Source organism: Stegostoma tigrinum, chromosome 3 (assembly GCF_030684315.1).
Source record: "Stegostoma tigrinum isolate sSteTig4 chromosome 3, sSteTig4.hap1, whole genome shotgun sequence".
Classification (NCBI taxonomy): domain Eukaryota; kingdom Metazoa; phylum Chordata; class Chondrichthyes; order Orectolobiformes; family Stegostomatidae; genus Stegostoma; species Stegostoma tigrinum.
The window spans coordinates 6,882,197-6,909,133 of record NC_081356.1 but is presented as its reverse complement, the minus strand read 5'-3'; positions in this window follow the sequence as shown (position 1 = coordinate 6,909,133).

The following is a 26,937-nucleotide window of genomic DNA, read 5'->3' as shown; positions in this document are numbered from 1 at the left end:
TTCTGTTCAGTGGATTAAAATATAAGTTGCCAACAAAGGTAACATTTTGTTATATAGAATTTGGTATTAATGTGTGAAACTTTGTGATATCATTCTTGCAGGAATAAGTATTTTCTAATCATACTATTCAGTGATCTTATTGCACCCCTCTGGGTCGAGTGAGCCTCCTGGCTCAGAAGTAGGAACAGGGCCACTTCAGCACAAAAGCCCTTTCCTCTCAGGGATGTGTTGGTAATTAAAAGCTCTGGTATTCCTACTGTTCTGTGTGCTGTAAAAATTGTCTTATCATCAACATTACAAATAGGGCCAAACTCATTTATTCACGATACAAGCTGGGTGCTGAAATAGGATGCATCAAAGCTATGCGACAGGATAATAGCCAATTTGATCTAACTATTTCTCTCTGTATATAATGCAGGTTCATGAACACGCCTAAGGGTGTCACATTTGGTTTGGAACAATGCCCAGTTCACAGCAGAAAATTATGTCTCTAAAGTTTGAGCAACAGGTGAAGCTAGCTGTTACATGCTGCTCCAAGCAGTCACAACACAAGAGGGGTTCACCACTCATCAGATGCTGCCTGCAAGCTCAAAGATGCTCTTTCTAGCACAAATAAACACTGCACATTTGTTTGAATTTCAGTACCTTTATCAGTCAGTAAACAGATTGCATGGATAATATAAAACAGCAGCGTGGAGCTGGAGGAACATAATAGGTCAGGCAGCATCAGAAGAGCACGGAAGGGTCCCAAACCGAAACGTTGACTTTCCTGCTCCTCTGCTGCCTGACCCACTGTGTTCCTCCAGCTTCATACTCTGTGGACTCTGACTCTAGCATCTGCAGTTCTTGCGATCTTATACTAAACTGTATTATTCCCTTGACTCTTTGCAAGAAGAAAGGGACTGACCATGCTCAGCTTGCTTGTGCTTGCAAAATGCACAACAGTGTTCAGGCATATTGTGAAACATAATAGATTCTCAAGGCGCTAGACAGAGTAAGTGGTGGGAGGATGTTTCATCTCATGGGAAAGCCTAGGACCAGTGTGTATACTTTCTGAATAAAGGGGCATCAATTTAAGACTGAGATGAGGAGGTATTTCTTCTCCTTGCCACAGAGATCTGCGGGGGCAGAGACCTTGGTTCTACTTAAGGCTGAACTAGCAGGATTCTTGATCAGCCAGGGGAAGCAGAGGTAACAGGGAACGGGCAGGAAAGTGGTCGTGAGGAATGCCAAATCAGCTGTGATCTTCTTGAATGTTGGAGCAGACTCAAGGAGCCGAATGGCCTCTCCTGTTCCTGATTCTTATGATCTAATTAACATGAGGAAGTGTTCATAATTCAACAACGGTTTCTAAATGCTTCTGAATTTGGAAATAATTCTGCTGTCCATCAATTTTGGATTGTCATCTGAGCCACAAAATAACTTATTTGTGTGTACTGGAAGTGACACATTAATTCAGTGGGCCCTGCTTTTTTTTTTGCAAATATAAAGAATGTATGTGTACAATTGTCTGTTTCAACTCAACAATACAGATGGAAGTCATTCTCTGGTTCATTTCTCAGGACAATGCCTTGACCAATTTATGTCAATTTGCCTGGCTTAAAACTTTAACAAAGCTAGACAATTATCTGTCAGTCATCATTAACTGGTGCATTCTCCATGGCAATGCCTCAGCCAATTAAAATTCAAATGCCAATCAATCAGCGCTTTCCCCCCAAGCAGCATAAATGTTGTTCCCCTTTGCTTTGATATTTCTTGTGAATTACCCTGACGAGTGCAAGACAAAAAGCTGTGACAAATGTGTCTTTTTGGCAATACTCAAACTCAGTACTATCAAACCACTAAGCATTGATGTAAATTATAAACGAATTAGACCCCAAATATAGACCCTTGTGGTATTCCAATCAGAACAAGTCTCTCATGCATACTCTTCCTTTTCTACCAGCCAGCCGATCTTCTGTCCCTGCTAACAAGTTACCATCTCCACCATGAACTCCTTCTTTATGCATTAAACTTTTATGTGACACCTTGTCAAATGCCTCCTGGAAATCTAGGTAAAAGTATACCCAAAATTCCTGTTTATTCACAACATGTAATTCTTTTGCAGAACTCTAATAAATTAGATAAACATAATGTCCTTGCTGTGAAACAATACTGACTCTTCCTGATTTCCTGCTTGAGTTTTTCTAAGTGGTTGACAATAACCTTCTTAGTGATTGATTCTAATGCCTTCCCATATAGACATTATCTGCAGTTCTCTCATCTTTTTATTACATACTTCTACCTAGATATGCTTTTACTCTGAACTGGTAATTAATCCAGTCATATTACACAAGAACAATTCAAGTATAACCTCTCTCTGGTTGTTTCCAGAATGAACTGTTCTAAGAAAATCTTGCTGCTTCTTTTGTATCCATATTTAGAATAATAGAATCCCTATAGTGTGGAAACAGGCCGTTTGGCCCAACAAGACCACACCACCACCCCAAAGAGCACCCCAGCCAGACCCATTCCCCTATCCCTGCATTTCCCATCTCTAACCCACCTAACCTAAACACCCCTGGGAACAATGCACAATTTAGCATGGCCAATCCACCTAGTCTGCACATCTTTGGACTGTCAGTGGAAAACGGAGCATCTAGAGGGAAACCACACAAACACAGGCAGTTGCCCAAGGGTGGAATTGAACCAGGCCCCTGGTACTGTGAGGCAGCAGTGTTCATCACTGAACTACCATGCAGCCATCACAAAACTTTATCAGTGAGGAATTCAATTGCATATTGCAGATCTAGTGGCAGTGGGGATTTTCCTTTACATATGGGTAGGATGAACCTAGCCCCTTCCTCCACAGCCTGTATGGTGATACCAACGCGGCCATAACAATATGATGACCTGCGCACACAAAGGTTATAAGTGGTACAGGGCAACAGTGGTTGTACCTCATTGCAGGATCACAGAGAAATGGAGTTGTAGAGAGGAGAGACTTTGCACTATCTCCCCTACCAGATTGCAGCCAGATTTCTCCATTTTCCCTGACCATAAGACAACATTACATTCCTGTCTGCTATAGGCCACCCACTATACTCAGCACTATGATGCGTTGTCACCAACAAAGACCCCAGTTGCACTCTGTACAGTAGCATTTGTCTGGCTCCTTGCCCTCTGCTGAACTTGAAAAATGATTCTTTACTCCTAGTCAGTGTGTAGCCCACTTGTGTCGAGAGAATGTTCATGCTTTGACCTCAATACAATACTAATCTCCCAAGGCAAGTGTGATGTGACTATCTGAACTAGTGAGTGTAAGTATCAGATCAAGTGACATATTTGTCCATATTTGTCTGTGCTAGTGATTTCACTGTTCCTCATCCCGGTGTTCCTTAACTTAGGAGTTAGCAGTTCTTGATAACAAAGTATGGAGCTGGATGAACACAGCAGGCCAAGCAGCATTTGTGCTCCTGAGATGCTGCTTGGTCTGCTGTGTTCATCCAGCTCCACACTTTGTTATCTTGGATTCTCCAGCATCTGCAGTTCCCATTATCTCAGTTAGGAGTTCTTGATTGTTTATAAACAGGAACTCTGAAAGGAAATGTTATCACAAAGGTGTGGACTGGAGTGAGAAACTAGAGATCCAACTGAGAAGATCTGCAGGTTTTCCAAATAGCAGAATGAAATAGGGATTGAGGGGGGGTATAACGCAGTCATTCTTACAGTTTTCAGTGATACTATTGCCCCATTACAGGGAGCTTTCTGATGTAGAGAAACATCCATTGTGTTGGACTCAGATGATACAAGTTTCATTGTGCTCAGTGGCCCTGCTCTGCTTCCTAATATTGCCACTTAGCCCTCTTAGAGATGGGACAGTGGTCATGTCACACATTATTGAGTGATATTCCTGCCATACCTGATTAACTGGAGGTAGGTGGGGGCAGTAAGAGGTGTTTAGTGAGGCTGCTGTTATTGGTAAATCTGAGTGTGAGGTGGAGTATCTGAAGGCTAAACCTGAGTTCAGAGTGCCACGGAGTGCTGTAGGATCAGAGATGAGGGTCAAATGGTAGGAGAGAATGATATAGCAACAGATAGCAGATGTCATATGAAGATGCATTCACTAATGCTGACCATCCAACTACATCCAGGTCCTCAGGGCTTGACTCCGGAGTTGACCTTCCAAACCATTTGCTTGGACTTGGTCCTTGATGCCCAGTGGGCCATATCAATCATCTTCCTGTCCATCTGCACTAGTCTGACATCATTCTGTGGAGACTTTTGTCTGGTCTAGTGCTCAGATTGCAAGTATTTCCATTTGAGCAATTTTTTTATTGTTTCCATTGAAGATACAGTTTGTCTTTAAGGAAATAATGTTGTTTATATTATGTAGTCCACAGATGATGTTGCAGGGCCTTGTTGCTGTATGTTAAATTCACAGCCTATATTATGGAATAGAAAACATTGCCTCTGCTTGGCATCACAAATGTGCAGATGGAGGTGGGTATGGGTAGTTTATATTTTGCCTCATCTCAAACTAAGCGGCACAGAGTGTGATAAATCACCAATGTCTGAACATTGGGTAACCTAATTCCTACCTTTGTGTTATTGTTGTTCTATGATGTAAGTTACTGAAGTTTATTTCTTGTTGCTCTTGCTTAGCAGAAAATAAAGAAATTGAAGCTTGGACTAAATTGAATTTTCTATCTAAAGCTAGTCCTCTATTTTCAATAAGCTATGTGCATAGTAAAGCTTTCCAGAGACTTAACTTAGAAGGAATGCAAAATCTGGAATGGTAGACCTATTTGAGTTGTAGCTTGTCATAAAACGAAAAGTGTGTGTCAACAGAAAGATTGAATAATTGTTCCTAGGAGCACTGCAGAAAAGCAGTAAGGCTATTACTCATCAACACTGTGGAGCTGGAGGAACACAGCAGGTCAGGCAACATCAGAAGAACAAGAGAGTCGATGTTTCGGGTCAGGGCCCTTCATCAGGCTATTACTACTATGTTTGATAATATGCTCAATTCCCCAATCAGTGTGCACCGAAGGAAAGTGTCCCTATTTGAGACTGAAGGCATTTCTAAGGTAAAAGCATGGGAGAAAATAGGAGGAGATTCTGGCCATGGGCATCAAAACAAGATGAAGGTGAGTGTGCTGCTGTGTTTTGGATACAACTTTGCTATGTCTATCAAGAGTGGTACAAATATAAACTGACACCTGAAACTCACTCACTTAGCAGGTGCGATTTGAAACTAGACCCACTCAGTCTTTCTTTTCTGTGTGAATGACCTGCAAGCCCAAAGTCTCTTGAAGATGAAGGCAGAAAGGGTGAATCCACCCTCTCCATTAAACATGGTCTCTATAGAGGTAGCAGCCATGAATGAGGAGGGCAGGTCTATTTGCCACAGAGACTATTATCACTCTTTTTTTTTTCTCCTTTACACATTGTAACTGCTAACTGTGGAGATGTGAGTGCTTCCTGGATTCTATTGATGTATACAGTAACTTGTCTGAGGCACACCGCAGAATATTAACTGAGGACAAATCTTTTTGTTTAATGAAAGGCATTGACCTAATAGAAAGATCTGAAGTAACTCTACAAAGGCCAGTATCCCATCCCCTAGTAAACCTTTATTTACATGTGCACAGTGCATGGGCCCTGACCAGCAAAGTCAGAGCTAGTCCCTAGAGTGACGATAGTCTCTGAGACTCCTGTTTATATCTGTCAGTCAGGGCTCCCTGATTGGTACAGGTTAACAGCCGTAACCAGGGATCTCGTATTCAATGAGATCCACCTAGCCCCCATTCCAATCACCTCAGAACTCTTATTTCTGGCAGATAACGTGCATTGGGGTAAACCCTGATATTTAACAAAAGCTTTGTTATCTATCCAGTCATTGCCTTCTTATTACCTGAAATGCAGATGAAGATATTGGCCCTTGTAAGTATTTTGGCTCGCACTCTGTCTACCCATGGCAGACTGCCTGAGAGGACAGAGCAAGGGTGAAGTGGTGGTGTTGGTGGGTAGTATTGGCAATGGGGGCTGCTTACAGTTTCGGAAACATCACCCCGTAATCCAGTCCTGAGATTTATTTCTACAGTGTTTCTTTAAGAGTTATGAGTAAAGCATGTTAACTTAAGCTTTGCTATTGCAATTCCATTTTAATCATGCGGCATAGACAGAAAGCTACCTACTATTCAGTTTTGGTTTCAATTGAATAATCTTACTCTAAGATAGCTGACATGAAAAATTACAATGACATACAGAAAGAAATGCTGCTCTGAAGTTATGGCAAGGCACATAGTTTGTGGACAAATCAAGTGGGATTTACTCTGTTTTTAATCTGTTGTATATCTGCTTGATTCTGATTATTTGCTGCCTGAAACAGAAATGGGTGCCTTTTCTCAGTGCTGATATTTTTCATTTTGGCGAGCATAAAATGTGTGGAAAAATTGTTTGTCTGCCTCTGAGGTAAGGAGTTCTAATTTGAAGTTCAATCTTTTGGCCTCTGGAGAATAGAGGTCAGTGGAACGTATTACAGATCTGCCGCATCCCCAACTATCATACACCACCAGGTTAACAGATGATTCATTGACATCCCTTTCAATAACAACTGGAGTTTACAGCTTTCAAATGATACATGCTCTTTGATCATAAATTACACGTAAAAATTACTTGCTGAAAATGTCTGTTGTTGAATGTTGTAAAATTTAGTCATGTCGTAGATGGTGGCAGAGTGGGTGGGCTGAGCCTGGGGCTCATTCCACTCCTGTCAGCCTTCTTTCTCTTTTGTTTTCTTTAGCTCCTTTTTCTTTTCCTTTTCTTTCCCTCGTCGCTCTTTATTTTCTTCTCAGTCTGGAGAATGGTATTTGAAGGAGGAGTCCTCTGGTGTCAGCAGCAGCTGAGCCAGGACTGGCCAGGCTTGACTCCACCCCAACCCGGGATCTCCCAGTGAGTGCAAAGCAGGCCCCAGGCTGACTGCCCAGGTCTGGACTTACAGGCTAAGCCGAGGCTCCAAGTAAGCTAGGCCTGTGTGCCTGATGCAGAGAAGTGTCGGTCTGGGTCTTGGCACAGCATGGTGGCCTCCCAGTGTAGCAGTCTTTTCCCAGCATGGCGATCTTCTTCAGCAGCTGTTTCTGGCCCAACTTTTCCTGTGGTCTGGCATGAGGATCTTGTCCCAGAATGCCTGTTCTGACCTGGAATGGCACTCTTATCCTAGCTGTCTCTTCAGGGTATTCCATCGGCTTTCCCAAGTCCAGAAAGCGAGAAATAAAATTCAAAGAACTTAGTCATAATTTTACTTTGTTTCAGTATTCTGTATGCCTTCTGTCACTGGTGTTGGGTGCCTTTTAGGGAAACTTGTAAGACTTTTCACTGTTATAAATTTTCTAAGAAGTGTCCAGACCTGAAACATCAACTTCCCTGCTCCTCCAATGCTGCCTGGCCTGCTGCATTCATCCAGCTCTACACTATGTTGTCTCTGACTCCAGCACCTGCGGTTCTTGCTTCCTCCAAACTTTTCAGAGTATTTTTCAAGTAAAAGTAGAGTGACAATAAATGTCTATTCTACTCTATTCTATTCTATTTATGTGCAGGGTCATATCACATTTTAATGCAAATTATTCTAACAATAAAATATCACAAATACACAGCTTTATTTAATAGTACTATTGCTTCTACATTTGATTTTGAAATTCACTGCTAGATATTAAAAGTTAAGTATTGCAGTCTTAATTATGACTTGAGACAAGAAAGCAGACACTTCTGTCTTCAGCAGCCTACAAGTTATAATCTAATCATAGCTTTGTCATGATAAAAAGATTGCATGCCTTTTACATTATTGTTTAATTTTACTGTCATTTCAATGCAGGTTTCCCTTCTGATTAAAAACATGTAGTGATACTTACAGAGAAGCCTTGTGTAGTTTACGACTCCCCAGCTCCTAATGTTGCATATTGAAATAGACTTTTCATTCTCTGCACCAGCAACAATATAAACCATGCCAGCTGTGGTCTGGGTGCAAACAATAAGACTGATATATTTTTGCTTGACATCAAAGTACTATTTATCCACATGGGGATATAATTGATTTGATTATTTCTCAGGGCTAAGCTGTGGAGTGCAAAGATTACGGTTCTCTTTGTAATCAACTCCTAATTCAGATAAAGCATGTTGCCTTTGCAAACTTGGTGACAGACACATATCACATCCTGTGACATTTTTCCCTGGTGGATACTAACATTCACTATTATTTAAGTAAATATACTCAAGGAAGATGAGAATTGTTCACGTGTTAGCAGGCAATGCACCCCCCGGTATTATTTACAAATCTGCAGAACAGGTTGAATTATTAATAACACCATAAGAAACGTGTGAAAGCCGGGCCTATGGCTATTGTACCGAATGCAGTCATGTGGTAACCAGCCTTATAGGGCACGGCTAGTTCCACTTGGAATAACGTACGCAGCACAGCACAAATGACAACAACAGCCTTTCCCAGCAGGGAGATTAAGAGCCAATACCGTTATAATTAAGAGGCAGAATAATGGAGTAAAATTATCAGTTGCATCATTCTGTGATAATATTAAGCATTGAACAAGTGGGATTTAACTCTGTGGGCATATTAGAATTGTTTGAAGCAGCAAATTTAGTTTAAATTGCTGATACATCAACAGATACAAATCACCCTGCATCTGGAAGGGCAAGGGCAGCAGCACCAGCCTTCAAGCTCCTCTCCAAACCACTTGCCATCCTGACTTGGAAATAGATTTAGATTAGATTCCCTACAGTGTGGAAACAGGCCCTTTGGCCCTTGGAGCATCCCACCCAGACCCATCCCCCTGTAACACACACCCCCTGAACACTATGGGCAATTTAGCATGGCCGATCCACCTAGCCTGCACATCTTTGGGCTGTGGGAGTAAACCAGAGCACCCGGAGGAAACCCACGCAGACACGGGGAGAATGTGCATACTCTACACAGACTGTCGCCCGAGGCTGAAATCGAACTCGGGTCCCTGGCACTGTAAGGCCTCAGTGCTAACCACTGAGCCACTGTGCCGACCCATATCGCCGTTCCTTCACTGTCGCTGGGTCAAAACCCTGGATGTCCCTCCCAAAGGGCATTGTGGGTCAACCTACAGCAGGTGGACTGCAACAGTTCAAGCAGGCACCTTGTCAAGGGCAACTAGGGACAGGCAGTAAATGCTGGAACCAGCCTGTGTCACCCACATTTCACAAATGATCAAATTTTCAAAAAAGCAGGATGGATTATAAGGTGTGAGTTTAGACCTGGATATTTATTCAAGGCCACCAGAGAAATCCCCGATGTTCCTTAGGAAATAACTGCAGGATGGCTTTTAAACATTTACAAAAACTTCCCAGATAACAAAGTGTAGAGCTGGATGAACACAGCAGGCCAAGCAGCATCTCAGGAGCACAAAAGCTGACTTTTCGGGCTGAGACCCTTCATCAGAGAGAGATGAAGATGAGATGCTGCTTGGCCTGCTGTGTTCATCCAGCTCCACACTTTATTATCTTGGATTCTCCAGCATCTGCAGTTCCATTATCACTGATACAAAAACTTCCCACCTGACAACCTCCCTGATTGACTTGGTGGAGGTCATGTTGGAGTTAGGTCCGAGGTGTAGGGGGAGGGGGTCGGATACCATAGGGAGGAGGGGTTGGTGTTGAAGCTATTGGAGTTGGCGCAGGTATGCGATGGATCACAAGGTGCTTAAGGATATTTTTCTTTCTTGGGCCATGAGAAAATGCTGCTTCTTCTCACTTAAAAACAGTATCATAATTGCACAAAAGTCATAGACTGACCCTGATCATCTCTACCTGCTAGAAATACTGCACCACTGGAAACTCTCAGATTTCCAAAAGTGCTTAGAAAATTGAATTATACAGATTTCCTAAAAGATTTCACTGATTGGCTCATCTTTTCTGCAGCCAGAAGCCGAAAGGTTGGAATCAGCTTTAAGGTTTTAAAACTCTTCTAACCTTTCACCTAGTTCAAAACATTGGTCCTTGCTGGGTTTGAAACACTCACCTTGTTTCTTTTGTTCAAAAGTGATGATCCGATTAATCATCCCCGGAATTGAAAAGTAAATAAACATTCACCTCCCAGCCGCGAACCATTTCAACTCCCCCTCCCATTCCTCAGACGACATGTCCATCATGGGCCTCCTGCAGTGCCACAATGATGTCACTCGAAGGTTGCAGGAACAGCATCTCATATTTCGCTTGGGAGCACTGCAGCCCAATGGTATCAATGTGGACTTCACAAGCTTCCAAAACTCCCTTCCCCCAAAGGCAGCCCAAAACCAACCCAGCTCATCCCCGCTTCCCTAACCTGACCATTCTTCCTCCCACGTATCCACTCCTTCCACCTCAGGTCCCACTCCCATCTCCTACCTACCAGTCTCATCCCGCCTTCTTGACCGGTCCATCTTCCCCGCACTGACCTATCCCCTCCCTAACTCCCAACCTACACTTTTACTGGCTCTACCCCCACCTCTTTGGCCCATCTGTCTCCTCACCATCTTCTCCTTTATCCATCTTCTATCTGCCTTCCCCCTCTCTCCCTATTTATTTCAGGATTCCCTTCCATCCCCCACTTCTGAAGAAGGGTCCAGACCCGTAACGTCAGCGTTCCTGCTCCTCTGATGCGATTTGGCCTGCTGTGTTCATCCAGCTCCATACCTTGTTATCTCAGATTCTCCAGCATCTGCAATTCCCACTATCTCTAAAAATTCATACTTCTTATTTTAGAATGAAATGTTGTTGAAAGTGAAAGGCCTGGGAAATTTTTAAGGTGCTGTCTCTATCCAGGCACCTTCCACCGGTAAAGCAGGCATCAATTAGTCCATCGTGACAAAGTAGCACATTGTGAAATAGAATGCCATATGCATCTCAAAGGCAAAGGGAAGGGTCAACAACATTTTACTCATTGGAGTTTAGAAGAATGAGAGGTGATCTAATTAAAACATGTCGGATTCTTAAGGGTCTTCAAGGTAAATGCTGAGAAGATGTTTTCACTATCAGAAGAATCCAAGACCAGAGGGCATATTCTCAGAATCAAAGGGCCCCAGTTGAAGACTGAGATCGGGAAGAATTTCTTCTCTGAGTTGTGAGTCTTTGTAACTCATTGCCACAGAGAGATGTGGAGGCAGGGACCTTGTACATATTTAAGGATGAGATAGATAGATTTTAATCAGTCAGAGAATCAAAAGTTATGTGGAAAGAGCAGGAAAGTGGACGTGAGGAATATTAGATCAGCCATAGTCCTATAGAATGGCAAAGCAGGCTTAAGGGCTCAAATGGCCTGCTCATTTTCCGATTTCTTATGGTCTAATGTTCTTAACATAGAGCTCTTCACATCCACTGATATGTGCAGACACAAGTAATGGGCCAGAGAGAGATGTAATCATGCAGAGCACTTAGTGGAGAAGTGACTTCTCTCAGGAGCAATTACTTTGCTGTAAAGCATCATGAAACCATGGGACTGACTAACCCAGTGTGCAGTGGATGTTGGGACATTGAGTAAATTTAACGAGGAGGCAGATTTTTAATTAGTAATAGGTTGAAGGCTTGTGGCGATTTGGCAGGAAAGTGAACTTGAGGCCAAGATGAGGTCAGCCATGATTATTATTAAATGGTGGAGCAGTTTTGAAGGGCAATATTGATAACACTTGCTCCTAGTTCTTATATCATAAAAGCTTGCACTGCCAGATCATTTTACTGATTCACTAAGCCTCAAAAGGGGATCTAGCATGAATGAGGAGAATGTATTTAAACTATACTCACTTAGATACGTCAGAAAGTAGGAGCAAACGTAGGCAACTCAAGGCTGCTCTGCCACTTGATTGGCACTATATCCACAAGCATCCACTCCCTCCACCATCAACCCTCAGTAACAGCAGTGTGTACTGTCTACAAGATGCACTGCAGAAACTCACCAAAGATTCTCAGACAGTATCTTCCAACTCCATCCTGGCATTGAAATAAATCACAGTTCCTTCACTGTCGTTGGGTCAAAATCCTGAAATTCCCTCCCCTTTGGCAACCCACAGCAGGGGGACTTCTGTGGTTCAAGAATGCAGCTCACCAGCACTTTCTCAAGAAACAAAAACCAAAAGAACTGCGGATGCTGTAAATCAGGCACAAAAACAAAGTTGCTGGAAGAGCTCAGCAGGTCTGGCAGCAACTGTGGAGGAGAAAACAGAAGGAAGGGTCACCAGACCCGAAACGTTAACTCTGGTTTCTCCTCCATAGATACTGCCAGACCTGCTGTGCTTTTTCAGCAACTTTGTTTTTGTTCTCACCTTCTCAAGGACAGGTAGGGACAGGAAATAAACGCTGGCCAGACAGCGATGCCCACATCCCAAAAAATGAAGACGAAAATACTCCTATCAGGTCAACCCTCAGCCTCCCATGCTGTACCAAAAGCAATCCGTGCTTGCCCAACATCTCTTCATAGCTAATACAGTGCAGTCCAGGCAACACCCTGGGAAACTTTTTCTGACCCCTCTCAAGTCTTCACATCCGCTATTGTGGGGACCAGAACTGTTCGTTGCACTTGAGATAGATGACAAATAAGCACTTTTAATGATCATGATATGTTTGAATCAGTTTTTTTCATGTGCATGGCTTCATTAAAAATTATAGCTGTTCCATACCAGTTACTTGCTGAGCCACTCTTAGCACATTCATTTCTGATCTGTAAAACATGATTATATTTATAAGAAAATAATCATTTCTTAATTGAATGCCTAAATCCAGTCCAAGAGAGGATGTTAGATCAGTTGTTAATTTTAAATCTGAGAGAGATAATTTTTTATAAGTAAAGATATTAAGGGATATAGGCCAAAGGCAGAGATGTAGAGTTAGGCCACAGATCAGCCATGATCTCAATGAATGCCACAACAGAATTGAAGTGCTGAAAACCTACTCCTGTTGTTCTAATTGATTCATCATCAAACTGCAAACAATATTCCTTTCAATGAAGAGCAGTAGTTTTCTGACAAATGCGCCACACTATGCAGTCTTTTCTGCTATAATGTGTGCATCATCAATGCAAATTGGCTGTAACGCAATTGATGAATAAGTTAATGCTGTCTGTAGCTTTCGCATGTATGTGTTGGCTATTACACAACTCCAACCCCAACTCTTTAAGTGTCACGGGCTGTGAAGGAATACAATGTTTATGCCAACAGAGTGTCTGCGTCAGCATCACATATTCAGCTGATTTGTGTATTTTGTTGTGAAGTGCTTTTTGAGAGGATCTCCATAATTTTTGCTCCTTTTTTCACAAATTTTACTGCGTCAGCCATAACTATGCGAGGACAAGCAACAAGCATGTTTTCAAGAAGTGACCTAATGATAAAATTGCAGATGGTGAATGTAAAAGGAAGGCCATAGCACTTAGAGATGTTATAAAGTGTTTTGAACATAGTGAAAGAACAGATAATATTGTTTGTGCACCAGGAATAAATGTGTCTATGTTACACACCATTAGAGACAATGCAGAAAAAAACTAAAGCAAGCTGTATTGCTGGAACAAGCCTGAATATGAGCAAATCTATGAGGCCACGGCCAAAGGAGCTAGAAGGGATGGAGTGGCTTCCACGTGTGTGGATAGAAGATCAGATGCAAAAGTGATCTGGGACCAGCTTTCTCACCGCAAAAGAGAAAGCCTTTATGAAGACCTAAAGAAAAAATCTGCAAATCCTGCAAATGTGCCTGCCTTCAGTGCCAGTAGTGGCTAGTTTACTGGTTTTAAGGACCACTATGCTTTTAATAACGTACAGCTGCTCGGCGAAGCTGCCAGTGCAGTTGAGGAGCATTTGATGACGTTTCCTGATGTCAGTAAAGACTGCTTGCAAGAAATTTGGTGGAAGCTTCTCCCAGATTTTATTCATGATTTTAAAGGCTTTGAACCATCAAAAGAACTCCCAAAAATCAAAGAACGTTGTGTTGCTCTTGCAAAGCAAGTTGGATTTGAAGAAGTGTTGAGTGAGGATGTTGAAGAGCTACTTGAGTCCCACTGTGAAAACCTCTCTACAGCTGATCTATAACAACTTGTTGCTGAGGGAAAAGTGGAAGCTGGAGGTGAAGAAGATGAAGTCCAATGTGCAGCTCCATGAGAGTTTTCCCCTTTTGTTTTATCTTCAATCGTGAGGGAGATTGAGAAACAGTTGCAATGATTAGAAGACTATGATTCCAATACAGAACATGGCAAGACAGCAGTTTGTGGGACAAAATCTTATTTGGCACCTTTATAAGCAGATTTTTTATGAAAGAAGAAAAATGGCAAAGAAGCAAAAACTGGATGTCTTTTTTTTAAGGCAACCCCCGAGAAACAGTCAGAAGGCAATGAACCACAGCCATTCACTTCTGGGTGAACTATTCGTCGCCCTAACCCTGTAACCACAACCGCACCTGAGGGTGATGGTGATGACCTCCAGCCCCTGCATTAATGACTCTGCAACCTCAAAACCACCCACCTCCCTCATCAAGTTCCCCTCAAACTTTTTTTTCAAGGTAAAGTGTTAAATTCACTGAACCATTTCATTATCAGATACAAATTTAACATTTACTTAAACAATGTGATCCCTTGTGTTAGGCCTGCCATTGTATTTGTTGCAATTTTAAATGATATTTTTGGTGGTCTGTCCCAACGCCATTTTTTCCATAAGCCCTGTTATTTTTATTGCACAATTTTCTATAGCATGAGGTCACACAAAAGTGCAACCATAATGCTATGTCAGAAAGGGCTGTATTCTATCAGATATAGGAACACAGCAGCTAGACAATAGGTTTTATTTAACAGTAAACAAATAATCTGAGCAATTTGCTTTTGATTGGAAGTTACTGAAATTTAGGCCCAGCATACATTCTTTACCTAATGAGTAATACAGTCTATATAGTAATATATATTTTTTGCTTGTTTTTTTTTCTCTCTGCTTGCCTCCTGGAGGGAGGTCGGTTGTGGAGGCCAAACTGATGATGGCAGCATAGCTGGGCTCCCAATGCAGGAGCTTTGAGAGTTGGCCATGAGGAGGTTGGTGTGCCCAGGCAGATTGTTGGCATTGTGGCTTCTTCGAACAGCACCAGGGCGGAACTCTGCAGAAAAATGGCTGGTGAGCTCGGATGGTGGTTAGCAATGAGATGGCTGGTCCTGGCCTTGAGGCAAGGTCAGTGCAGAGTTGAGGACAAGTCCCCTTCTCCAGAAATGGAGGCAAGTGGTCTGGAGGCAAGTCCCGGTGCACAGAGTAGGGTGAAAGGACTGTAAATTGTACAATTCTTATTTCTTTTTTTTCTATTTTATTCCGCCGCTTGACTTATTTTATTTTTTAACGTTTCCATTTTATTTGGAAGAATTTGTACTTAAGTATCTGTACCAAAGTCTTTTTATACCTAAGAGGACACCGTAAGTGGAGATTTATACGCATTTCATTGGACTGATATAAGTACAGGTGACAACAAAGTTAATTCTAATTCTAGTTAAGAGCTAGTAGGCGCTGCAGATGCTGGAGAATCTGAGATAACAAAGTGTGGAGCTGGATGAACACACCAGGCCAAGCAGCATCAGAGGAGCAGGAAAGCTGACCCTTTCTCTGAAGCAGGGTCCTGACCCAAAACATCAGCTTTCCTGCTCCTATGATGCTGCTTGGCCTGCTGTGTTCACCCAGCTCTACACCTTGTTATCTCTAGTTAAGAGCTGCTGTTTTTAATATTTTTTTCCGTAGAAATCGTAGCTGAAATGAGAGACTTTACATCAAAAAAGATCATTGTTATTTTTGCTGACGAAAGTGAAAATCACAGCACTCATTTTAGTTTTTGTACTGATTCAGTTGTCTGTAATTCAAGAGACTGTTATCACCCTTCAAGCTGTTATTGCAGTTCATTTTTAATATTGAAGAATTTATTTTATATTCCATAGTTAAAATAAGTAGTAATATTTTACAATATTCCTTTTCACTTTTCACACATTGCGTGAAATAACAAAAATCACTGGGACTGAAATTCACACTAATGCATTAAATGTTCCTTTGTCCACTGTTTTAACAAAGATAGCAGCCCTTGCCTTATAACTATCAAAACACATTGTAACTTTTTAGTTACAATAGTGGTTAGAGGAACCTCATACACTTGTGCTAATATATTCATTCTTAGATGAACAAGGTCGCAATGAGTAAAGGCTGGCAATTCGATTACCATTTAGGCCTTGGCAGTAAGGGTACCACAATTCTACATGTATGACAGTGACACGTTAATTTTAAAACAGTGTTATACCTCCTGATAATCCCTATTACCAAACACAACAATGGATCAAACTGAAGTGATATTAACTTTTAATCCAACAACTTTTTGTCTTTAAACTTTCTTTTATTCCTTATTCTTTTGAAGGATATAATTCAATAGGCAGGACCTTGACTGAACGGTTAAGTTTGAGCTTTGAGCAATTGGTTTGGAGATTGATCATTCTGCAAGTTAGCCGAAGGAAGTTGTCCTTTTTCCATTTCAGTGTTACTTTGCAAAGTTACAACCTACTTTCAGCAATTGATGAAAGTGTGCTTTATTTCTCTTTGACCTACAGTGCAGGGGTGCGTAGTGGGTGTTCTTCAGCTTTGACTTTTGTAGCACTCGCTAGCATCATGGAATGAGCACTCCAAACTATTTCACATAGGCTTAGATTGCAGTTGCTTTTTAGCCCCCTGTCTCTTGTGTATTCCTGGAAGGAGAAAACACAAACATATTTTACCTGTTACTGTTTTCTTTTTCCACCCGTCATGTCAGAGATATAACTCACAGATGATGTTCTCTACTGAGGTGATAAATGGCTTGCATTATCTCTACAAATGTGGAGATTACATTGCAGTTTTACATTTATATTTCCAACCATTTTTAACTTAGTTCTCCTTTATTTCAAGAAAAATAACTGCCTTACTTAAAAATTAATTATACTTAAACGTTAACATAATTTGGGGCTATGGTCACCATTAATAAATTTGGGGAAAGAGATATGGAAGTCTTCATAATTTACGAAAGCTGTAGGTGAAGATGATGGGATGATGTGATTACAATGTATGAGGTCCTGGAGTTGCAACTTGAGCAAGCCTTAGAGTACCATCTTTGAGAATTTTCAACAGACATTATCGGCACTATGACATTATAGAAACAGTCTTAAAACACAAAGCCAAATCTTTCTCTCAACATTTCAGCATTTCACCCCAGAAGCTAAAGATCCCTTCAAGTGTTACTGACGTTTATTAGGAAGTAGACAGAACTCTAGATAACAAAATGTGGAGCTGGATGAACACAGCAGGCCAAGCAGCATCTTAGGAGCACAAAAGCTGATGTTTCGGGCCTAGGACCTTCATCAGAGAGGGTCTCTCTGATGAAGGGTCTAAGCCCGAAACGTTAGCTTTTGTGCTCCTAAGATGCTGCTTGGCCTGCCGCGTTCATCCAGCTCCACACTTTGTTATCGCGGATCCTCCGGCATCTGCAGTTCCCACTATCTCAGTAGGCAGAACTCTGTTGAGTTAATAAGAAGTATAAAGCCTGCAGAAAAAAAATAGGATTATTAAAGATTATATAGCAGACAAAGCAGCGATTCTATTTGAAGTGTCATTGTAAGCTGGCTAAGATGTGCACCTATGAAGAGTAAAGCTGACCTGAACAAATTCAATGTGGCCATCTCCATTAACATTAATTCCCTTTGCATATTTCATGAGTGGAAGGAGGTTTATAATTGGCAAGGGGGGATTTCTGGAAGACAGCAAATCCTTAAAGGGCTGCAGCTTTTATTTGAATGTGGATAGTGTTTAATCCATAAACACCAATAGTTTTTGACTGTAGACAGATACAGAGGCATAATCTGCAAAAATGTGTGATGCAGAGAAAAGGAGTCATATTTACAGGTGAAGGGAAATTTTCTCTGCATTCCAATGTGCATAATAAAAGCTGGTACTGCGATGGAAGTTGCCTTTCAAGGTGATGCCACAATCATCTGACCCCGCCAGCCCTTCAGACAGGTCGTAGTGATATCATGTTCTGGGCGGGAACACCTGTGAAAACCACTATTATGATCCCTGACTAGACAATCAAATTATGATCCAACGCAGGGTCAGACAGCCAAACTTAGAATATAAAAGGAGTAAAGACATAATTTTAAAAAAAAATCTGTAAAAATGAGCGGTCCAGGGGACTTATGAAAAGAATAAGCCTCAAGACTTCATGATTTTGAACAAACATCAATAAATATTCCTTTTCAATGTTAGAACAGTAATGCAAATGTATTCAAAATATTTGTAACACCTAGAGTTATTGTGTAGTAAACATGGATAATAGACTGTAGTTGGACATCACACAGTGCATACCAAATAGCAAATGTGTTCAGGACAGATCCCATACATTAATGATATGATTAGTCATCAAATCTTATTAAACCTCACAATGCATTGCAATTCCTCATTTTTGCCGATCTGGCTTGAAACTTCCTCTCCAGAATTCTCCCATCATTGGCTGCCTCAGCAACTACTTCCATTCTGGCCAACTGCCTTCCTGTCCAGGATCTATTCTCCCCTCGACTCTATAACCACATTTCAGTACTCATTCACTATATAACGGCAGCTAAATTTACTGAAAACTTTAATCGTGCTCAATTGCACCACGCAACATACAATTGCACCATGCAACATACTGCTGGTTAGATTTTGAACTCCCATTCTCACAGCAGTAATAATGTAGCAATGCTCACAGGCTTCTTCCAAAACCCTCAACCTCATCTAGCACACAGCCAGTGATCTTGCCATATTAGCAGCTCTCCAGGACTTCTTCTGAATCCTGACTCCTAATTCACAGAACATTTTCCTGAGGTCTAACAGCGCAGAGATATCCAACTGCTCTTGACTCCTCATATAGGCTCTCAGATAAAATCTGTGTAGCTTGGCTGCTTTCCCAGCAGTACAGCTAACTGCGGCACTCCTGGCATTGATTCTGTATCTCACTCTGTCTGTTTCTTTCTCATTCTGCCACTCATTGTCTGTAAACTTTGACCTGTTTTTAAAGACATATCAAAGCCCTCCCTGAAATAACCCTCTGCTGCATGCTCTCAACATTGCAATTCTCAGATTGCTGACTTCTGAGCAGAGAAAAATGCTTGCAAAAATAAGGATTCTTAACATAATATATTTAACACATGCAGCTACTTGGAAAAACACAATGTTGATTGACAAATCTAGTTTTAAAAAGTGCAAGGAGAATTATATCTAATAAAGAATTAATAAACTGTGTGTATTTTCTCCAGCAGATGTAAGCCATTTTTTGATTTAGGAACCAGATGTGAAACATTCACAATGAAAGTTGAAGCAAGAAAATAATCAAGTTTTCAATTAAACTGTGTTACTAAGCTGAGACCAGAAACTGAGGAATGTAAAGCACTGCAGCAGAGCCCAAATGATAATGTAGTCTGCCTCCAACTGGAAGAACATGTTGAAGGAAAGAAACAGTGGGCTGGATTTTCCAAGGTGTAGCAATCACATACACAATGCCACTCTGCTCCCACTTTCTTCCTATAACGAAAGAGCTTCACATTCCTGGCAGGAGATTCTATTCCGAGCTTCTTCAGGAATACTGAACCAGACTTTACTTTGACAGATACCTTTATAGTGCACACCATGTCTACTTCATCACAGCAGTCCTTTGCCATATCTTGTGATTTTTAAAAGTCCAGCATCAAAGAAAACCACTTTGGCAGCTTACCTGAAAGGTAGGATTAAGATGAGAGATGGGTAAGGTGTCAGGTAGGTAGGTGTACAATACCAGGTAAGTAGTGTACCACTGGCAAGGTACCTGGAAGGTTGGGTGACATGCGGAACAGGTGTGTGTGTGTGTGTGTGTGTGTGTGTGTGAAAGAGAGAGATAGAGAGTGAGATCAGAGGTGGGTGTGTTGACCTCAGCAACGGGGGATGAGGGACGGTGAGGATGCAAGGGAAATCGGTCAGGGTGGACTATCAGTCCGGCAGGGATGCAGAGGTTTTATTTGATCCTGAGGCAGCAGGGAGGTGGATGTTGGTTCTCTACATGCCAGGGGAGATCAGGTTGGGTCCCAAAGTATTAATGAGTTCAGAGGAGGGAGCAGTCTCAAGTCCCAGGGGAGAAGGATGGTGTCAGGTCTGGGAGTGAGTGACTTTGGGTCCTGGGAGGGGTTAGGTTTGGCAAGTCCCAGCGAGGGAGGGAAGGTTGAGTCAGTCTTGTGGGGGCCTGGTGTAAAGGGTAGAGGAAGGAGGCGGAGTTGCAAATTTGTGGCGTAAGGTGGGAGGAGTGGAATTGGTTGGATAATTACTCAACAGTTGGATTATGTTTTAGTCTCATTTTCCCTGTGTTTCTGCTTACTTAATTATAGCTGAAACCATTGAATTCTCCAATTTAATTGGATACTTTCAGAGACTAGCAGAGATAAGGGAATTGCCCAAAGGAATCAATTCAATTTCCGAGGCTATTCCCTTCAAGTCCACAAAAATCCGTAGGGTTCCTAAATGCAAATCCTACCTAGGCTGCAGAACCAATTATCTGTCCTTCAGGAAAATCCAACCCAACATTTAAGAAAGCAATGGATGTAGGGTTGATGGGAACGGTGCAATTTCTGCATTGCTCAGTTAAAATAAGCTGAATAGCTTATCTTGTCTATAGCTATTTTCCAATTTTATTATACAAACCTCTGAACTAAAATTGATCCAACTGCTCAAGGACTAACTAAGAAAGACTCCATATTTCCTAGCCAGTTTTTGTTTAACGGGCTAATCTAAGTTGTGACAGGTCCTCTGCATTACCTTACAAAGAGTGATAGAAGCTGGAGAAGTATAATTAACAGCAGAAATGGGGCTCCTTCTGCTGTGCTGGCCTGAGTTTATACGCAGAAATCTGCAAAAGAATCTCTGGAATGAAATGCAATGCCATTATTTAATATTCAGCATGATGGGTTGATTAAACATAGTAAAATTTTCCTGATGACAATGTATAATTGTAAAGCCTTCAATGATAAGATGTGAGCGATACCATGAAGATTTTAGGTTTGATTTCTCATACCCTCCATAGTTTTGAACTCATCAAAATTCTAACGCCCATAGCTTAATTCACAGCCACTCACCCTCAAGCATGCTGATCCACAACTTCTTACAGATCACTAATTGCTTGTTTTTTTTTGCATGTTTGTTTAAACCTATCTATGGTTTCAGTTGTCCCTAGCTCGGCGACATCTTCATGAATGCAGTCCTTTGAAGACTCTGCATCCTTCCATTTTTGCATACTGTATAGCAGAGAGAACTCGGTGTCCATGTGCACAGATCCTTGAAAGTTGCCACCCAGGTTGGCAGGCCTGTTAAGAAGGCATACAGTGTTTTAGCTTTTATTAATAGAGGGATTGAGTTCCGGAACCAAGAGGTTATGGTGAAGCTGTACAAAACTCTGGTGCAGCCGCACTTGGAGTATTGTGTACAGTTCTGGTCACCGCATTATAAGAAGGATGTGGAAGCTTTGGAAAGGGTGCAGAGGAGATTTACTAGGATGTTGCCTGGTATAGAGGAAAGGTCTTACGAGGAAAGGCTGAGGGGCTTGAGGCTGTTTTCATTGGAGAGAAGGAGGTTGAGAGGTGACTTGATAGAAACATGTAAAATAATCAGAGGGTTGGATAGGGTGGATAGGGAGAGACATTTTCCTAGGATGGTGACGGCGAGCACGAGGGGGCATAGCTTTAAATTGAGGGGTGAAAGATATAGGACAAATGTCAGAGGTAGTTTCTTTACTCAGAGAGTAGTAAGGGAATGGAACACTTTGCCTGCAACGGTAGTAGATTCGCCAACTTTAGGTACATTTAAGTCGTCATTGGATAAGCATATGGACGTACATGGAATAGTGTAGGTTAGATGGGCTTGAAATCGGTATGACAGGTCGGCACAACATCGAGGGCCGAAGGGCCTGCACTGTGCTGTAATGTTCTATGTTCTATGTATATTCTTTCACACATTATTGAAGACTAGACTTTCAGCCAATTAGACCCCACTTTCTGGAACTGCCTTGCTGAACTACATCAAATTTCCATTCAGCTTCCTGTTTTTAAGATTTAGCCACCTAACCTAATATCTCCTGCTTTAATTGGAGACGTAATTTTCCTGTCTCTAGAAGTGGTGAGACAAATGGTGAGAAGGATAAATAACTGGCAGAGTTGGTCCTGGAGAGAAACTCTCCCCCTTCCTGCCACTTCTCTGTGTTCTGGGGGAGAAGTGCCACATGTAACCTCCTCAACCTGTTGTCAATTCAAGCCCTAAAATGGTCAATTAATCACTACCTGAAGACTTCATCTTGACACTACCCCAATCACTTGTCTCCTATGTGTGTGAGAAATGTAACTCATTTGCCAAATGATAAACCATGGCAATGTGCCCATTGGGTTGATGGAAATGGGGCTTCCAATTGCCTCAACCTGGGATAATAAGGGACATGTTCTTTGAGAGTCAACACCTTTGTCCTTGCCTCCAAACCTATTGATTCTCCTGCCCCCATGAATCATACCTTGCAAGAAGAGTCTTAAAAGTACTTGCCATTTCACTGTTGGATACAATGTGGAACAATAAATTTTAAGGCCCAACAGTTGAGAGCCACTGATTGGCTAACAGCTTCTGGCAACCTGTGTCCTATATTTCAAGCATTGTGATCCACTGAGGAACAATCGCAAACTTATCTCTCTCTCTCTCTCTCTCTCTCAAAATGAGCTTATTTGTTGGTGATTGACTTGGCTTTGTGAGTGGCAAGGCTAATGACCACACACTTAAATAAAAAATAAGAAGATTTCACCCTCAGCATCTGTTATAGTTTAAATTTAATAAAAATCTAGAATGGAAAGATTGTCCAAATGGTGACCATGTAACTGACATCAACTGTTGTAAACATCCACCTGCTTCACTGATAATGGGAACTGCAGATGCTGGAGAATCCAAGATAATAAAATGCGAGGCTGGACGAACACAGCAGGCCCAGCAGCATCTCAGGAGCACAAAAGCTGACGTTTCGGGCCTAGACCCTTCTTCAGAGAGGGGGATGAGGTGAGGGTTCTGGAATAAATAGGGAGGGGGGGGGAGCGGACCGAAGATGGAGAGAAAAGAAGATAGGTGGGGAGGTAGGGAGGGGATAGGTCAGTCCAGGGAAGACGGACAGGTCAAGGAGGTGGGATGAGGTTAGTAGGTAGAAGATGGAGGTACAGCTTGGGGTGGGAGGAAGGGGTGAGTGAGAGGAAGAACAGGTTAGGGAGGCAGAGACAGGCTGGACTGGTTTTGGGATGCAGTGGGTGGAGGGGAAGAGCTGGGCTGGTTGTGTGGTGCAGTGGGGGGAGGGGACGAACTGGGCTGGTTTTGGGATGCGGTGGGGGAAGGGGAGATTTTGAAGCTGGTGAAGTCCACATTGATACCATATGGCTGCAGGGTTCCCAAGTGGAATATGAGTTGCTGTTCCTGGAACCTTCGGGTGGCATCATTGTGGCACTGCAGGAGGCCCATGATGGACATGTCATCTAAAGAATGGGAGGGGGAGTGGAAATGGTTTGCGACTGGGAGGTGCAGTTGTTATCCATCTCCTACCTACTAACCTCATCCCACCTCCTTGACCTGTCCGTCTTCCCTGGACTGACCTATCCCCTCCCTACCTCCCCACCTATCTTCTTTTCTCTCCATCTTCGGTCCGCCTCCCCTCTGTCCCTATTTATTCCAGAACCCTCACCCCAACCCCCTCTCTGATGAAGGGTCTAGGCCCGAAACATCAGCTTTTGTGCTCCTGAGATGCTGCTGGGCCTGCTGTGTTCATCCAGCCTCTCATTTTATTACCTGCTTCACTGACATGTTTTAGGGATGGAAGTCTGCCATCCTTACCTGGTCTGGCCGACATGTGATCACAGATCCACAGAAATGTGATTGAATCTTAACTGCCTTCTGGGCAATTAGGGATGGATGCTAAATGGCTAGCACCTGGCTAGCAACACCCACACTCCATTAAGTTATTTTCAACAGGATTGCGGACATTTCTCATATTAGCCATGGATGTGATTTTCAGGTTCCACTTAGTTATCAAAATGGCAGTGTTACAAATTTGAGAAGATTGGACAAGCTGGTTTTGGCTGTGGGCATGAGACGGTAAATGCCTAAAACGGAGCAGTTCAGAAGGGTGATATAAACGAGAAAAAAACAGGGAAAGCTTGCACTGATTCTTTATTTTACAGAATGCCACGTATACTGTTGGCTTCTGAATTTCTTTTTGACGATTTGGTTCCATTATTGTACAAAGTGTTCCAATACTCAGCAGTTAAACTGAAATATTGAATTAAATATTTTGTAATTTGTTGACTTTTTGCCTTTGGATTCTATCAAACGTATTCTTTGCTTCCCAATGTATTGATTCTCCACCTGATTTGCTGCATTTCTTGCCTCTTCTGTTTTCTTTAAAAGGGTTTCTTATATCAAAAGCCCACCTCCTTCAGGAGTTTTAAGACTCTAATAAAATACCTCCTTTTTGTTGAACTCAGCATCTAACAGGAACTGCTTATCTCTCTGCTGGTCCTTTTGTTTGCTTCTCCGCTTGCTTTCAGTGTATCTCTTCTTTCTTTTTTTCTAGTTTTCAGCAAGGATAATCCATTTCAGCTTCTTTCTTTGTTGGCTCTCTTTCAGCTTTGTTTTCCTCACAAGTTCCATTCCAGAGCAAAATGTCAACATAAGACAGGATTTCCAAAACTGAAATGTCTGTGGCCAATTCTTGGCAAGAAAAGAATGTAATTTATTTACGTGCCTGTCCATTCTTATTGCACCTTTATTGCTTTGGCAGGTAGGCTTTATCAATTTGTATGGCCTATGTGCAACAACCTAGCAACAATGGAACCAAGCAAAGTCAAATTTTACTTTGATATTTTGAACTCAGATTGTTGTAAAACAGAGAAAGATGTTGTAAATGGCAAGATTCTGAGGCTGTCGCTCTAGGTAACACATTAGCAATCATACCAATGTTGCACTGATTAGAAATAGACTAATGTGTTTAAAGCAGCATGAGCAGTAGCCAATGCTCATCTATAGCCACACTTCTTGACCTAGCAGCACCTCTTCTGTCATTGAACAACTTCTCTGTTTGCTTGCCTCACTTCCTCCAGACAAAAGGTGTCATTACTTGAGAGCTTGCATGGGCCCTGGGTAAATAAAAACCAGAAGAACTGTGGATGCTGTAAATCAGGAACAAAAAAACAATGTTGCTGGAAAAGCTCAGCAGACCTGGCAGCATCTGCGAAGGAGAAAACAAAGTTAACGTTTCGGGTCCAGTGACCCTTCCTCAGGACCTCGGTTTGGGTCCTGGTTAAGGCCATCTTATAGAGATTGTAGAATATTCCTTGTTCCAGTCCTACACGGGCTCTGGCCCCTAATTACTCTTTATGTTACCCTGACAGCTGTTATCTCTGCCATTCCCTGGTTTCATCTGTGGAAAAATTAATCAACTTTACTTCTAATTTCCACCCTTTTCTCACCTTCACATGGTCTGTTATTATTTTCCAGCATTTACCTTCCCTTCTAGACTTTTGTGTCTTCATTTCTGGAGTTAAACTTTCTGTTAATATTCATTATCATCCAACTGTTACTCACAAATTGTATCTGTATTGTTGAGGTAACACTCCACATCACCCTGATGTCTTCCTTTATCCCCAACCATGGTTTCTATCACCTCCCTCACAAACTGTTGCTGATTCATTTCTTGCATTTTCACCCTGTCCCTCCCTGGACAATTATCGGTCTTCTGTTGTCCTCACTTTCCGCCCCACCAGTATCCACATTTATTGGATTAATTTCCCCATTTCTACTATCTCCAGAATGGTGCCATCACCAAGCACAGGTCCCCTTCTGTGACACCCTCATCCACTCTTCGATAACATCTAACATCCCATCCCCTAACAATAGCACCCTCTCACTCAAATACAGAAGGTGTAGCATCTGCATTTTAATCTTGCCACTATACAAAACACCAAATGTTCCTCCTTAATGAAATAGTGACATAATTGTGCTACCAGAATGCATTCCTTGCAACAAAGGTGGGAGGAGATTCAAGTTCGGTAACTTTTGAAAGAGGATTTGATGAAAACATGAAACTGAGAAAATCTTGGAGGAACGACAATCTGTTATTACGATGGCAATAAAACACGATTTTCAAATTCCATCACCCGATAGTAAAACTTGGGATTCTCATGGATTGAAATGGCTCTGAAGGGACAGAAACACTAACATAAAATAGCCACAGATATTATTTGACTTTACAGATTAACTAAGGTTCATAAAACCAAAACTCAATAAATAAAATAAAACAAAGACCTGCAGATGCTGGAAGTCTCAAAATCAGCGGGTCTGGCAGCAGTTTTGGAGAGAAAGTACAATTACCTTTACAAATCCTGTTCTTAGAACAGATCAGATAAAACCAGTCTGAACTGAAATTAGCATTTCATCAAAAGCAGTGAAAACAGTTCATCCAACTGGGCATGGAGGTTTCCTCAACTTCTATTTTAAATTGTACCTTTGTGGGAATTTTCACATCTTAGGGATGGAAACTCACCTGTAAGCAAGCCTCAAGAATTAGAATTTTTGAAAATGATTTTCACAAAGTATGCTTGTATTTTAAGGGATTGATTGTAGCAGAAAAGAGGTGATGAGTTGGTGACTGCAGAGCTGAAGCAGGAGAAAGTTTTCTCTCTCTCTCTCTCTCTCTCTCTCTCTCTCTCTCTCAGGAAGGAAAGGTGCCAGTGACAAGGTGAATTATAAAGTAAGATAAACAAAAACAGAGCTTAAAGGAAAAACTAGAATGTTTGCTACATCTGATAATTCAAGATATCAGCTAAACAACCATGGTCTCAGGTTAAAAGCTTATACA